Raw genomic sequence first — 11,582 nt, 5'->3', positions numbered from 1 at the left:
ACGTTCGTATTTTGTACCCCCAGTTTGAAATTCCTGGGTCCGCCACCGGTAAACCACGTTAATTTTACGATGTGATTTTCTTTATTGTGTGTTTGAATTTTTATTGTTTTTCGTTATTGTTTTTTTATCTTTGCTTCCGTTGTCGCACAATACTTTCTCTGTTCTTCTAAATGATATTTCATTATGTAATTTAAGCAATTTTATTTGTTATTCCATAAACAATCATTTAATTTTTCATCCTAGATTTTTTGGTTATATTTAATATTCCTTTTACATATATGAGACAAAATTGTCTTACTTTTAGCTTAAAATAGTAGTATAATTCAGTAAGTATATTGACTCAGGTATTAGCTTAAAATTAATGACACCTATAATCTATATGGTCGGATCCATTCAGCAAGTAAACAAATTTACTTACATTAGAACTGAAGCTATATTTGTTAAACTAAAGTTAGTTTATGTTTATTCAATCCTTATTATCTCTAATTGTGCAGTATTAAAAATTATGGAAAGTTGATATAAATAATTTTTACATAGAAACGAATCAAACAAGATCTCACATGACTATGTTTTAACTTGTAGATTAATACTAAAATACAAATTAAGAGTAAAAAATAAATAGTGTCTAAAAAGCAAGGGACGTTAGAGCTGGATGATATTAAAAGATGAAGAGTGATGTTGCTAAAAATTTAAATAAGAGGAATAAAAATATTAAAAATATTAAGAATTAAATTAGTATAAAAAACAAACGTTGGAAGATCGAAACAGGTGTAAGTATTGATCAGAAACCTTCGAAATATAGTTGAGTATAACATGAATACCAATCATCACAAAAGTAGGCCGGTCCACTTTTAGCTACTTTCTCTATCAGGCAAACCGCAACTAATGTAAAGAAAAAAGAAGAGAAGGTGGACCCCAATATGACATAATCTTTATGATAGATATTGTTTATTTGTTTCCTCCTTGTTATCAGAAAGGACATTAATTTGTTCGGCAATATTCTTAAGGATCCCATATGCAAGTTATTCACACATTTAGCACCTATCTTATTGTTGGGATCCATTGGGAAGTTTAGACCTAAAAGGGGAACACTAAATTTTGCAAAAATCCAGGACAACAATCCTCCATATCCTACCATACATCTCTTAGAAATACAATCACTTAAGTGAGAAATCATCAACGAAGGAAAATTTATTTTAATGTTATTAGCCATACAATAAATCAAAGTAGCATCTCGTAGACTAACTTCACTACGTTTGGAATTACGCGGTAAAATGAATCTACGTGCTATGTTATATAACAACTTATGCATAGGACACAATATGTTAAGGCTAACCTTTCCTTTTTTTTCACTTATGCCCAAAAATTTCCATACAGTTTTCTCATCAATGCCCGAAAACACTATTTTTGATCCAACATAATACACATCAAACCCAGTGACTGGCACCCCTAACCATTCTCCCAACATCAGACTGTTGAATTCAATTTTGACCTCCTTAACATTACTGGAACAAACATCATTATCTATAGAAAAATTTGTAATGAACTCACGCATCAATTCAGGGTAAATAGGATTGCAACAATATTCTGCCATTAATGATTCCCAGAATTGATTTTGTAAAATCGCGTGTAATTGAGGAAAGAAGATGGATTCATACCAGAGTTTGTCCAGCCCAAAACCGACGCTCATTTCTTTAGATAATTCTTCTGCGCTGGTAGGAACAGTGAGCTTTGCCTTCTTGGATGATGTTGACAACGATTTGTTTATGGCAGAGACACTCGATCTTTTGTCACCCGCATGCATTTTAGTAGCAACAAGTGTTCCTGGCTGTTCTAATGATGGCTCAGTTTTTTGGTCATGTCTTTGCTCGTAAAATCCTTCGTGTAAGCTGATCTAATACCTTGAATGTAGTCCTGCAATCAACAAAATCAAGCATTAAAACAATATAACACAAGACAGCTATGAACAAGAAAGTAAAATCCCTGTAAAACAACCTTTAACTTCCTTGCTTTCTCATATTTCTCCTTGTCACTTTGCCCTTTCAGTGAACTGCTAGCCGCCAAAAATACATACTTGAACATTTTCGGGTTTATGGGATCGTTCCAATAAGCTAACCATGTCACAGTGTTGTCATGCCTTATTTCTTTCCATCTAGCAACAAACATGACACATCTTGAATCAAGAAACTATTTTGAAAGGTTAAGTTGATTTTCTGAAACAACATGGAAGTAAAGCATTCTTTTATTTTGTGACAAATAGATAAAAAAACTAAATCCCTACCTCTGACCAGGGATAGGACATTCTGGAATTGGAGCATCCTTTCCTATATTTATTGTAATGTCACTTGGATAAATACGCTTTTTAAGTTTTCCCATCTACACCGTGACAATCAAAACTATGACTTAGAAGCATTAGCGAAGTTAGTCCATGAATTCTAAAATAAAAAGTGGAAACTGACCTTTGGGTGCTCGCCACGGCCCCTAAATAAACCAGGGGGTTCAACTCTAAAGTTGCCAACCTGCAATGACATAGAAGATATTTGAGTGAAGCAAGTTTGTGGGCAGTAAAGAAAAAGAGATGAATACCAAAAACAAAGTAAAATATATAGAGTAAAAATATTACTCAATTATCTTCCAATATCCTATTGTTAGCCTTAAATCAGTAGCATCAGACATTGAAGATATTTGGTATTAATGTTTTTATGGACTTGATTAACAACAAACTGCTTCATGTATAAGACTACATTACTACATGAATCTTGTTACCAAACAGAGATCCCAAAAATATACGAAAAAACAATAACGGTGGATTTTTTAGTATTGAAAAACAAAAACACAAAAACCTTTTCTTTATAAACACACGAATAAATATGGACACAATCACATAAACCATAAGAGGAAAGAGAACCTTTTCTTTGGCGCCATCAAGAATAGCCCACATATACTTCTCTTCTAGTTTCAATTTCTCTTCTTTTATTGCCTTTTTCTCCTGCAATAAGAATGACCAAAGAATTCAACATAGCAGTCAATTTCGCACTTAACCAAAACCATCAAGAAAAATGGCCAACTCTACAAAACGCAAATATTGTAATCAGTGCCACTTGACTGGATATATCAGCTAAAATAGTTATTGTACACAGTAGAGGGTAAAAGCTGTAGGATCGATGAACATCATCGAAAATATAGTAGTTCCTTATCAAACGATGGAGACTCACAGATTTATGACACCCCATTAAAAAGAGTAGTTCCTCATCAAAAAATAAATAAATAAATAGAGTACTTCAGTAATCTTAATCTCTAGACCCAAGAGTTGTCCTCTCGAATGTATTGACTTCGCCTCTTGGGCCCGATAGCGACAGGGTTGACTTAGTGCTTGCTAGTTGGCTTGAGCGCGTTAGCCTCTGGAATGTAGGTCACAAACAGAGGTTCAATGTAAATCAGAACTTGCAAGGGGACCGGGAAAGAAAATATAGTCAAAGGAAGTCTCTGAACAGTAAAAGAAGGATTCACTAGTTACCAATGGTACCAAATCCTTAGGGATACCAAAAAAAATTCAATAATTTCATATCATGTGCCATTAATCAACATAGCAGCTACAAAAGCAATACATTAAACTTTGAGCAGCTGTTATGAAAATATGCAACAGTCACCATAATTGGGCAAAAGAAAACAAGGATGTATATCCCTAAAGATGCCAATATTCTATAATGGGGTATGCTTACATCAGTACTCATTTGCTTCATTTTCTCCTTCTCCCCCAGATGCCATTCGTATATGGGCTGAAAATCACATTTGCTAAAATCCTGAATTACATGGTTCTTCCCAAGAATTTTCTTCCAGTCACCAAAAAAGTTTTCATTAAATTTTTTCTTCTTTACATAATCAGTCTCAAGCATCACTGCATACATAGTCGCAACCTACAAAGCGGAAAAGTGAAGTGTAGTATAAAATAAGTGGCTAGCAAGATAAAAGCTTTTAAGCAAAAAAAGACACAGCTTAGAGTTAAATTAGCTGAAAATAAAAAAGGGAACAGGGCAAACCTCCTCTTGCTCGGGTGTGAGGTCAACCGGTTTACCATCATACAGCATCTTAACCCCATGAGGCTTATATGGAGGAGGAAATATAACACCATGATGAACTAAGGTTGTCCATTTCTGCCCATCACCTGAACTAGGTAACTCTTTTGAAGACTTTGAGTATTTTGATTGCTTCATTATTTTTTTTGAATTCTTGTTTACTTTCAACTTCGAAGAATCAAATTTAGCAGCCTTTTTCACAGGCACTGATTTACTGGTTGATCCAGCTTTATTCATACGCTGACCTATTGGAACGTGGTCATCATCATCTTTGACATCGGATTTCAATGGTATTTGCCTAACATTACCGGAGGTGGATGAAGCAGTAAGTTTTGCTTTTTTCATAGAAGGTTGACCAACAGAGGCCTCTGAAGGCCTTTTAATTGAATTACTGGGTACCTTACTTTGGTTTTCCCTCTTGATCGATCCATTTTATTGTAGCCTAGAAACCAAAGGCTTATGTTCATTTGAATCATCATACTTGCAATGTGTCCCGCTGTTGTTTTTCCTCATGTTAGACGACAATGGCTTGTCATCATCCGAATCATCTGGTGATTTCACACTCCCCGTCTTTGATTTCTGAGTTTGAGATGCTCCAGCAACAGCCCTTCCCTTATCCATCCTCGAACTAAGTGGCTTTTCATCATCAGAATCCACATAATCACTTTTAGTGGGCTTAATTTCCGCATTTCCCTTCTGTAACCCAACAGAACACCTTGCACTAAGTAGCTTATCATCGGAATCATCAGACTCATCACTAGTATGCTTAACGACCTTTTCCTCTTTAACTGCAATGGGTGCACGCTTCTGCTCTTTGGCATGATTATCCTTTCTTGACTGGTGATTTCCCAAAGAAGCTCCATTGGTGGAAGGGGACTTAACAGGTGGGGCTCTGGATTGTGGAACAGATGGAGAAGGTCTACTTGTCGAAGGAGGCGGAGATGGAGAAGGTCTCGATGAAGGAGGCGGAGATGGAGAAGGTCTCGATGAAGGAGGCGGAGATGGAGAAGGTCTACTTGACAAAGGCGGCTGAGAAGGAGCAGCTCTAGCTGAAGAAGGCGGAGATGGAGAAGGTCTAGCTGATGTTGGTGGAGACGGAGAAGGTCTAGTCGATGAAGGTAAAGGCTTTAAGGGCTTCGACGATGGGGGTGGGGATTTTTGAGCTCCAAGATTGGGTTTAGAAGATGACGGCTTCGACAAAGAAGCCGTCTTCCCCTTCAATGCACTAGAAGTTCGATCATTATTGTTTCTAATATCTGAACTTGGCTTCAATGGCTGCTTTTCATGTCTCACAGACGGTGATGAATTCTTCAATACCGAGCTTAATTGAGTTGGCTTTCTTCTACTAAAAATCAAGGGTGTGTCATCATCATCACTATCCTCGGCAACCATTTTTGGGTTTATACAAGCCTCAACAGACATTTCCAGCTATGTAGGCAAACCACCATATCCAATAACATCAATTCAAGTCTTGAAATAATCTTCTTTCATTCAAATAAAAACATACAAATCCAGACAAAAAAAAATGCAACAAAAAAAAAAGCAACACAATTCAGAATTCAAATTACTCACTAACTTCCAATCTTCCTAAACAAACCCTAGAATTCAAAACCATGAAACAATGATAGCAAAAAGAGGTACATATGAAACATAAACCACAAAACTACCGCTGAATCAACAAATAACAATTACCCAAAAAAATTAATTCGGTTTTATTACAAACCCATTACCCCAATTTCATCATCAAGACAACAAATCCATCAAATTCGTTGAACATAAAACAGGATAAAAAAAAAAAACCCTAGAACATAATCCAGGTAAAGGGTGAGAACAAAGAGATGTATACCTTAGTTTCGAGAAGAATAAACGGTAGATTGACTGATTGAAACCAATCCTGCTAGGTTTAATGGTAAATCTGAATGTTGTAAAACATCAATTAGTCATTTTTTGGTGGAGATAATTAAACAAAAGAAAAGGAATTAAGAATCGCTTTTTCTAAGGAGATTTATTAATGTTAATATTATATTATATTAATATTAATATAATAATAAAAATGGAGTCTCACAGTTTTAGGTTAGGTTGCTTATAGAGAGAAAGTACAGAATGAAGAGGATGATGAGAAAAGAGGGAATTAGATTTTTGTAGTAGTAATTTTATAACGGCAACATAAAATAAATTTTTTGCTAATGATGCGGACAAAAAAAAGGGCATAAATTTTTTTTTTGATTCAATGTATGAATTAAAATTTCATTTGAAAAAAAAAGTATAAGTTAAAAAAACGGCAACATAAAATAAATTTTGACTCAGTCTATTTTCTATTTTTTTAATATTATTTTTATTTTTCTTTTTAATTCATATTTATTTTATTTAATTAATATTATTAATAAGTTTAAATTAATAATAATAACTTTTATTTTATAATTAAAAATTAATTTTTGTAAATTCTTTAAAATATAAATATACACAATGAAAAAAGTATAGCTACATTTAAGAAAATACTATATAGCAAATACATTTTGTATCTCTGATCTTTGCCCTTGTATATAATATTTAAATTACTCTAATTTCACAAACTAGTTTTTTGTATTCAAAATTGTGTAGTTACTTAACTTGTTGCTCGAAAACCTACCAAAATTTTATAAGTCTTATCCTACAAAATAGAATCTCATTTTATAAAAATAAATAATTATAATATTATTATTATTATTATTATTATTATTATTATTATTATTATTATTATTATTATTATTATTATTATTATTATTTTGATATTATTATTATTATTATTATTATTATGTTAGAACAATAAAAAGATTTCATTCACTCACAAACACACTACAAACAATCAATGGCACCTAGACCTGTCAAACAGGTCGGACGGGTCGGGTCGTATAAAAATATTTTCGGGTTCGGGTTGAACGGGTTTAAAAAATTACGGTTTCGGGTTTAGACTACCTCGTTTAAGACCCTAAGTTGTCGGGTTCGGGTTGACCCAACTGGTTTTGCACTTTTTTGAAAAAATAATTTACGTCAATGATAATATATTAATATGTACCTATTACGATAATATTTTAGTATGTACCTATTACGATAAAATTGTAACTTATATAGAGTACATATCAAAAGTTGCATGAAACAGAAAATAAAATTAGTTCAACAAAGTATGACAATTACAATTTAATAAACTTGGTCATAGTCTACTATTTGATAATCTAAGACAACATTTACTAAAAATCATCATCTTCAAGAATTTCAATTCCGCTCTCTTCTACGCCGATAACTTGAGGTTCTTTGTTTGGATCCCGCAAAATCGGAATTTCAACACCGTCTTCAAGAGAATTGTTATCTTCACACAAATAAAAAACGAACTATTTAATTAGCTATGAATCTCTTTATTTCTCAAAATGCAAAAAAAGAAAGACAATTTACCATTTTCAACATCATATCCATATAGCCAACTTCGGGTTGTGACCAAAGTCTCGGCACTCTCCGGTAGTAAGGAAGCTCTCCATTTTGTTAGTATCCTACTTCCCAAGCTAAAACTCGACTCGGAAGCAACAGTAGTAATTGGAATACTTAACAAATCTCTTGCCATACTTGCAACTTGTGGAAACCTTTTAGCATTATCCTTCCACCAACCAAGAACATCCAAATCCGACAAAGGATCCAATTTATGCTCACCTAAGTAGTCATCTAGTTGTGTTCTACCTTGAGAAGAAGAATTCTCATAAGATGAAAACGCCTACAAAACAAGAGAACTTCTATTAATAATTATTGAATAACAAATTTAAGTACAACATAATATCAAAAGGTTAAGAATGAAAACTTACAGTAAGACTTGCATTCCCGCTTCCAACTCTAGTACAATCAAGGGGAGAATTATCAACTTGTGAATACTCTTCAAATAGCTTGAAGAGACTTTCTTTCACTTTCTCAGTCTTATATTCAGCACTTCTACCATCTAATTGCACAAAACAAAACTTCACATATTGAAGTTTTAAGCGAGGATCTAAAATGGCAGCCATGGAAAGAATCATGCTATAGTTTTCCCAATACTTATCAAATTTAGCCTTCATGCCCTTCGCCATATTGCTTATCGACTCATCCTCAATATTACAATAACTCAATATGAGAGACTCAATTGACCAGACATTCATCAAATACAAGTTTGCTGTTGGATAATTCCTTCCCGAAAATTGCTTGGTAATAAGGTCAAATGGCCTAAGTAGATCACAAATTTTTGCAAGTCTAGACCATTCTTCCTCAGTTAAAGTAGAAGTTGATGTATCCGATCTTCCTAACCTAGAGAAAACAACTTTGTATACCAAAGCCCTTTGAATCATCATGAATGTAGAATTCCACCTCGTTGGACAATCCAACAAAAGACCTGTAGAACAATCCAAACCAACTCCAGAAACACATTCAGCAAATTTCATTTTCCTAGCTTCCGAAGAAGTCCAATGTCTAACCAATTGCCTAATTTTACTCAAAGAATCACTAACACATTTCAATCCATCTTGAACAATCAAGTTCAACACATGAGCACCACAACGAACATGAAAATATTCACCATCACATGGCAAGCTACCAAAAACAGAAAGACTATCTGCCAACAAGTCTTGCATATTATCATTGCATCTAGCATTATCTAAAGTAATGGAAAATATTTTCTTATGTATTCCCCATTTTTTCAGATTATCAAGAATAGTATCATGTAACACTTGAGCATTATGAGGAGGAGGAACATGACAGAAATTAAGTATCTTGTTGTGCAACTTCCAATTCTCATCTATGTAATGAGCAGTTAAAGAAAGGTATCCTTGACCAACAATTGAGGACCACATATCCGATGTCAAGCAAATCTTTCCAGGGATAACATGTAATGCCTTTTTTAATTGTTTTCTCTCCCTTTGATGAATTTTAATAGTCCAATTCCTAGCTGTATTTCGACATATTGGTTTACAATTTTCATTTAAATATGTATGGATATCCCTATTCCCTTCATGCTCAGCAAAAGTGTAACTATATCCATGCCTAATGATAGCCAAAGCAACCTTTTGTTTGTACTCAATAGGATTGTATTTCAAAACAGGCTTAGCTTTTTTATCTAAGAGCATTTGACGAATATCACAATTATCACGAGCTTGACAAGATTCAGTGTGACGTCTAAAATTAGTAGTACCATACATTGAGTCGGCAAAGATAGGTCCTTTATTACAATACTTACAGTAAGCTCTTGGCCTCTTATCAGCGAATTCATCACCATCGAAAGTATTGTAATGGTCCCAACAATCTGATGTCCATTTTCTCTTGCGAGTTCCGAATGTTGGAGTAGCTTCTTGCCCAATGTTAGGAGTCTCAACATCTGTTCCATAACTTCCATCTGTTCCAGGATTGTTACTATCATCATTTGGCTCAACTCCTACAAAACAATGTAGATTACAGGTTCATTATATTAGCATTTGGGTCTAAAAGTGTCATCATTTGCCTTTGAAGTTTGATTTATGCAGATGTTGATCAATTTTAATTGTTTAGCAGAAGTTTTCAACATTTATTGAACTTCCTTTCAACTTGTCCTCATTGATAATATAAACTCCATTATTGTTTTTCTATAATCGATCTTATAATATATCCCATTAATTTTATCAACACATGTTCATGTTTCTATTATTAGGAGGCTTTAACAACATTTTTGAACAAAAGTTATGTGAAGACATATCATTAACTGCAAATTTTCTCACTATTATTTTGGCAGTATTTTCCTGATGGAATTTTCTCTTTAATGATAGCTAACAACAAGGATGAGGGAGATGGAAACGAGGAAAGCGATACAGAGGAACTTGCTGAAGCAGAGGAAGAGGAGGAGTCTGACTTGGACTTAGCTTGGAAAATGCTTGATCTTGCTAGGGCCATTTCGGAAAAGCACTCTAGGGAGACAATGGACAATCCAAGAACAATCCAAATTCCAAACTTTAAACTTGAAAAGCAGAGCAATAATCAAGAACAATCCAGATTCCAGAACAATCCAGAACAACTTAAAAAGCAGACAATGAAATTTAAACAAACAACAATTAAATTTAAGCAAACAACAAACAACAATCCAGAAAATACAGAGACTATTATCAAACAACAAAAACCAAGCACCAAAATATAATTAAATTTAAACAATTTCTTCGACATTGTTAAAACCTCGAAGAAATTGGAACCTACACGCCCAGAAATTCGCGAGGAATTCGAAGAAAACAGCGATTCATACTGAAATTGCCAGAATCCGAATACGCAAACTAAAATTAACTACAAATCAACAAGTAAACAAATGAAATTGGTACTTCAAATTACCTTCTTGAGGAGTGGGAGATGATGAAGAAGAAAAGAATTGTCCAAGAGGTGATGGTGAACAGTCTGAACACCCTTTTCGTGGGAACGGAGGGCGGCGGCGGCTACTACTTGAAGCTCGACGTCCCATAGATTTAGGGCTGATGATGACTGGGAACGGAGATGATGACTGAGGATGAAGAAGAACTCTGAAGAAGGAACGATCGCCTGAGGAGTGAGGTGTGACTTGTGAGGATGAAGAACAACGCAGATTAGGGCCGGCTGGATGAAATGAATGAAGCGCCTTTCTTTCCTCTTTTAATTTTTAAATTTTAAGGGTTAAACCCGACGGGTCAGACCCGACCCGACCCGTTTTTGACCCATTTTTTGCGGGTTTAAAAAAGCGGGTTAAACGGGTCACTTTTTAAAAATATTTGTTCAAAACCCGCTTTTTGCGGGTCGGGTTTTTTGGGTTTAGCGGGTCGGGTTCATATTTGACAGGTCTAATGGCACCTAAGTCCCTATATATACATCACTCTAAAAATGAGGCTTACCTTCGAAGAAGGGTATCCTCACCTCACTTTTTACCTTCGAAGAAGGGTATCCTCACCTCACTTTTCCTATACAACTGAACAAACGCTTCCAGAAACTTACCAATGGTAAATATATCTCAAAAATGCAGAAAAGATTAAAAAGCATTAGCAAGCCTATATATATTACTCCTATGGCTAATGTCCTGTTGGACTTTAGCAATGACTATCTACTGAAGAGACAGACTCAAGCCAAATGGCTTCATTACGAACTTTCCAAATCATATATGCAATGGTAGAGAAGATCAGTTGCTTCTTCTGCTTGGATATCTTCCATTTCTGATGGTTCATGGTCCTTAAAGATCTGATTTGGACACAAATTTCAAGTCACGACCCTCTGAATGCAACTACTACTAAAGTGGCAAAGAAAAAATAAGTGCTCTGTTATTTCCGGTTCCAGGTCACAGATAGAACAAATCTTCAGCAGAACGCCAATCTTACACAAGCATGTCTTTAGTATAGACTCTATGGATCCATTTGATTCAAAGCGATTCATGCATAACACCAATATGCCACACCTGTTTACCAATAGCCACGGTATTCCAAAGCCCAAGACCTCTAATACCCAATTCACCAAACTATTTTGGTTTGCAAATCCTTG

The 11,582-nt window shown here is 34.6% G+C and overlaps 1 pseudogene; it reads right to left on the bottom strand.

Annotated features, from left to right (window-relative positions):
- Nucleotides 1–1,112: 1,112 nt before the first annotated feature.
- On the bottom strand, nucleotides 1,113–6,250 carry LOC130808066 (DNA topoisomerase 1 alpha-like; annotated as a pseudogene).
- Between the last annotated feature and the right edge of the window lie 5,332 nt (nucleotides 6,251–11,582).

The sequence above is a fragment of the Amaranthus tricolor genome, chromosome 3 (genome assembly GCF_026212465.1).
Source record: "Amaranthus tricolor cultivar Red isolate AtriRed21 chromosome 3, ASM2621246v1, whole genome shotgun sequence".
In the NCBI taxonomy this organism is placed as follows: domain Eukaryota; kingdom Viridiplantae; phylum Streptophyta; class Magnoliopsida; order Caryophyllales; family Amaranthaceae; genus Amaranthus; species Amaranthus tricolor.
This window is presented reverse-complemented; position numbering and strand designations above follow the sequence as displayed.